The sequence below is a fragment of the Nannospalax galili genome, unplaced genomic scaffold (assembly GCF_000622305.1).
Source record: "Nannospalax galili isolate Female #2095 unplaced genomic scaffold, S.galili_v1.0 scaffold898, whole genome shotgun sequence".
NCBI lineage: Eukaryota > Metazoa > Chordata > Mammalia > Rodentia > Spalacidae > Nannospalax > Nannospalax galili.
The window spans coordinates 1106265-1111118 of NW_008342399.1; the positions used below are offsets into that span (position 1 = coordinate 1106265).

Below are 4854 nucleotides of genomic sequence, written 5' to 3' on the forward strand. Positions count from 1 at the left end.
TTCCTGCCCTGAGTTCCTACCTTGGGCTCCATGATGAACTGTAACCCAGGAGATCTAAGACAAATAAACCCTTTCCTCCCCAAGTTGATATTGGTCAGAGTATTTTGTCACAGCAATGAACAAACTAGAACAGAGGCAATTTTATCAGATGAATGAATTCAGTAATGCTACTCTCCACCCACTGTGAAAAGCCTGAGAACCTACTATCAGTAACATTAAAAGTTATAACATTTTTTGCTATTTTGATGAAATGCATCAAAGCCAGATTATAAGGGGAGACGTCCTCAATCAATCAAGCACCTACACTGTACAGGGGGCTGTTCTAAGCACTAGGAATATGATGGTAAGAAACAGGCATGGTTTACGCCTTCATACACTCTTGATTCTCCACTGTCATTAGTGATTGGGTCCATTAGGAATATAGACTCAGCATTGACTTGTCCTTCCTCCTCATTCCTAACACTCAAAGAATTAACAAGATTTCATCTGTCAAGTAATTCTCAGTGGTGTGTATGTGCTGTGTGTGAACATGTGTATAGGGCCAAAGGTTGATGTTGGGTATCTTCCTTTATTGTTCACCACCTTAATTTTTTGAAACAGTGTCTCTCACTCAACCTGGAGGTCACGGATTGACTAGACTGGCTACTAAACCTGGCTAGCGAGCCTGGGGGACTCCTCCTGTCTCTACCTCCCAGCAATAGGATCACAGGCATGCTCTGCCACATGGAGCTTTTTATGTGGGTACTAGGGATCCAAACTTGGGTCCTCATGCTTGCACAGCAAGCACTTTACCCACTAAGTCATCTCCCCAACCCCTCTCAAATATTTCTAAATTTCAAGTCCACTTTGTCCCTAGTTGCACTGCCCTAATTCAGGTCTTCCTGACTACTGAAAAAAAAAAAAAGCAACATTCCCACATCCTTCTTCCAAATAGCTATCAGCTAGCCTTTGCTGCAAAATCCCTTTGCTATTACAGCTGTTTATTGTTCACCCAACACATCACGCTCATTCTTGCCTCAATGTCTTTGTCATGTGTGTTCTCTGCCAGGAAAGTCCTTTCTCTCTGGCTACTCCTTATTTAAGGCTCACCTCGGGCATCAGACTGTCCTTCAGGAAACCTCTGCCCTCTGAGGCTGGGTCCTCTCTCCTAAGATCCTATTTGGCTCTATTTCTGTCAGTGTACATAATCAGACTACATCGTACCATCACTTTTCTCTGTTAAATCAAACAATGTATTGGGAGTATCTGTTTTGAAAAGTGCTCAAATAATGATCATTTAAAAATTACAAGAGGAAAGGAAGCATTGTGCAAGTTCCTATGGGAAAATACAAAATCAAAATCCTAAGTGGTGTCTATAATGTAAATATTGCTACATAGCAAGTGTTCACAAACATTTTCGTTAAGAGCCAATGGTAAATATTTTAGGATTGGCCAACCAACAGGCAAAATAGAAGTCATTCAGTAATTACTTATATAACGGGGGGGGGGGGATCCCGTTTCATCACTGCATCTTCCCCAATAATCACAATTTTGTTGTTGTTTGTGAAAGAGAAGAACAGAGTTGTTTGAGGGCAAGGGATATTTCGCTTAATTCAAGTCAAAGTCAGTGCGCAATGCTCATCTGAAAAAAGCATTCTTGGCTCCGTACATACACAAAAACAGGCACTAAGACTGATTTGTCCCCTTGGCCCTTACTATATACAAGAGGAGTACTGTCTAAGTCTACCTTTCAAGAAATAAAAGCTTGTAAAGGAAAAATATAAGGAGCAGTAGCAGTGGTTTGCGAAATTGCAAAATGAGAAACAGCACTGGTGAGGAGTGGGGGGAAGACACGGTGCAAAATTCAAGAGACGATATGAAAATGAATGGGACAAAAATGACCTGGCGAGTGTCAGGACCTAGGAAATGGGAGCTAACTGAATACCTGGCACCACTGCAATACAAGTAAGATTCCCAAATAAATACTATAATTAGAATACTGAGAACTTGAAAGAGGAAGACTCTTAATTCTACCTTCCAGAGTATGCTATTTCAGCTGGGCCTCGAAGCAATACGCCACATAATCATAAAAGGGAGAGCGTGGTTGAGATAAGAGAAGAATATGGTGCTACTAGCAAGTGAGCAAACCCCCTAAGTTAGAAAGAATCCTATCCATGGCCCTGAAGACGTATGGAATACTCTGGGAACTGACAGCGGTGAACATGAGAGACAACGACTGCAAAGGAGGAAAGCCTAGCTGGAAATTAAAACAATGATCCTAAGAGGTAGGGTCCTTCAGTCCGCCGGAGCACGGGAAGCCCCAGAGCAGCATGCCGGACACCGCAGCGAGGCACGGGCAGAGCCGGGACCGCCCTCGTGGGAGCCTCCTTCGCCTACCTCCGTGGGGTCCCTAGGGTCCGCCGAGGCACCCCGATCCTCGGGACGACTCTCTGGACTGCGCCAGTTCCCTAACGCAGACTGCTCTGACTCAGTAGCTCAAAAATCACGCGGAACCTCAAGGAACCGGCAACGTACAGGTAGAGGAACGCGTCGCGGGAAGATGACGTTGGCGCACGCGCAGGAGCCGCAGGCAGCGCGCGGCCTTTCTTAGGTGGGCGGGGCCGCTCTTGTGGGAGGGGGCGTGGCCGGAGGCCGCGGCAGGGCCTTACTCCGGTGACCCGGAGCTGAGGTGACTCCTAGTTCTCAGCTCGGTGGCCCACGGATTCTAGGGAGGACTAAAAGAAAGCTCTGGAAGTCGTCTCTCCTGTACTGAACGTTCTGTGGGGTGTTAGAAAAATAGGAAGTGACGTCGTGGCCCAGACCAGCCCGGCCTCAGGGGCGGCGGGGAGCTGGTGTCCGCCCCTAGGAAGGCCTGGGCGGGGCTGTGCAGCCTCGGGGGTCGAGCGGGCCTCTCCTGTCCCTCCCCGACCCGCCCGCAGCAAGTGAGCCGGGGACAGAACGGACTTCCCGCTTCACACTTCGGGACACCTGTCGCCTGTGAGACGCGTTTGATTTTTATAGCATCTTCCCCTTTAGGACTGTTTCGGGGTTAGACAAACCGCGGGGCGCCTGCGATTAGCTTCCACAGGGGACAAGGCTGCCCACTTTCCTCTCCCGCCCCTGGCCTCTGGCAGGTGCAGCCGAGCCTAGCTACCCTTGGCCTCAACACCAGGTTTCCCCTTCTTACGCTGCAAATTTTTGGCGTACCGAACAACTCTAGTGTGATGTCCAAATAAGCGTTCCCTCCACGTTTGCGGTTCTTCCCTCAAAGACTGCAGAGTCCGTCAATAAACCCTGACTTAGAAAATGGAACTGTGAAGAATATTAAAAGTGGTTATTTTGACTTCCGTATTTTATAGATGATTGGGTCTCAGGGAACGCAGATGATTTATGTATCCGGGGTCACTAATTAGTAGATGTTGAGATTGGAAAACTAGATCCAATCAGAAAATGATGTAAGAAAATGTTCAGCTTCTGATCAAAACCGTTTACGGAGCACCTAGTAGAATCGAGTACTGGTTTGTATGCGGTGACTAGTAAGAGTGGTCCCCATCTAACAATTTTCCCCTTAGGAGTTTGAAAGGTAACTTTCAAGAGAATAATAAGTGTTAAAAGAGATACGTGTAGGGGCTGGGAGCTCAGGGCATTCGCACACTACCCACCTATGGGTAAGTGAATAGAGAAAATGGTTCTTTACTCCAGAAACAGTTTACACTGTGCATCGTCTTCGTAGACCTCTCATCGCACCTCCATCTCTACTTGAGTCGCTAAACTGATTTTCTGTTCTGGTTTCCTTCTGCCAAAATTTATTAACTTCGTTACCTTTTTCTGACTGTAGTATTCCACTCTCTCCAAGAGGCTTTGGCTTCTATTGCTGTTCTTTATTGGTCAGGGGAAATGGGGTTGATGGAGCAGGATAGATTTCTCTTTATTCCTGAACTTCTTTGCCTTTTAGGTGAGCATGATTACTTGCCCGTTCTACTCATGATTGTAATAAGGATATTTGGAGAGGCTTCTTAAAACTAAGCAATGATCATCTGTAAATGCATGGTTTGTCACCTCCTGTCCCACTGTGATCCTGATTCATTTTTCTCTTTTAATTCCAGTTTTACAACACCCAGTAATATCTCAAAAGTTCTAAGTAAGCTGTCACATGAGAAAAATTAACTGGGTGTTCATTTTCTTTCTGTTTCAAGTGATTATGTTATGTTTGGGATGGTCATATGCCTTGGAATACCAATCCATAATCAGCATACTTTATTTTTCATAAAAACTTCAGTTGCTTATACTTAATCTGTACAAAACCTGATAACTATACTCCTGATTCATCAAAAATAAATATTGTGGGACCAGAGAGATGGCTTAGTGGATAAAGGTGCTTGCCACCAAGTCTGATGACCTGAGGTCTCTCTCTGGTACCCACATGTTGAAAGGAGAGATCTGACTCTTGAAAGTTGCCCTGTGATCTCCACACAAACATTGTGGCATGCACGTGTGCGTGCACATGCATGGTAGATAAACACAAAAGGTTTTAAAATAAATTTTGTAAAACCCTTCACTGTCTATGTACGAACCACAGATGTTAGATAACACAGTGCTAATAAACTTGGCTATTACGTGGGTTACATCTTAAAACCAGCATATTTTAAAATGAACCTGAAATAAGAGGTTAAAGTTTGTTTTTTTTAATTAAAAAAATATTTTAGAAGAAGCATTTCATTACAGCTTTAACATACTCAATAACAGTTTCCAGAGCAAAGATACATCTCTTTCAAAAGTGGCTATAAAATTTTTAGGTTTGCTGTTCAATGAATACAGTTACACAATATTGAACTCAGTATAAGCTCTGCCTCTTACAATCTTTCTGCCCCTTCT

At 44.6% G+C, this 4854-nt stretch overlaps 2 protein-coding genes across 2 annotated transcripts in view; one reads left to right on the forward strand and one right to left on the reverse strand.

Annotated features, from left to right (window-relative positions):
* The window catches only part of Utp15 (UTP15 small subunit processome component), a 22014-nt gene extending 19486 nt beyond the window's left edge, over nt 1-2528 (reverse strand). Inside the window, exon 1 of the mRNA XM_008838458.2 lies at nt 2377-2528. The gene's annotated coding sequence lies outside the window, so the exon portion shown is untranslated. The remainder of the gene's footprint in view (nt 1-2376) is intronic.
* A 168-nt stretch (nt 2529-2696) lies between these two features.
* Ankra2 (ankyrin repeat family A member 2) overlaps nt 2697-4854 on the forward strand; it is a 13523-nt gene continuing 11365 nt past the window's right edge. The window contains exon 1 of the mRNA XM_008838461.3: nt 2697-2976. The gene's annotated coding sequence lies outside the window, so the exon portion shown is untranslated. The remainder of the gene's footprint in view (nt 2977-4854) is intronic.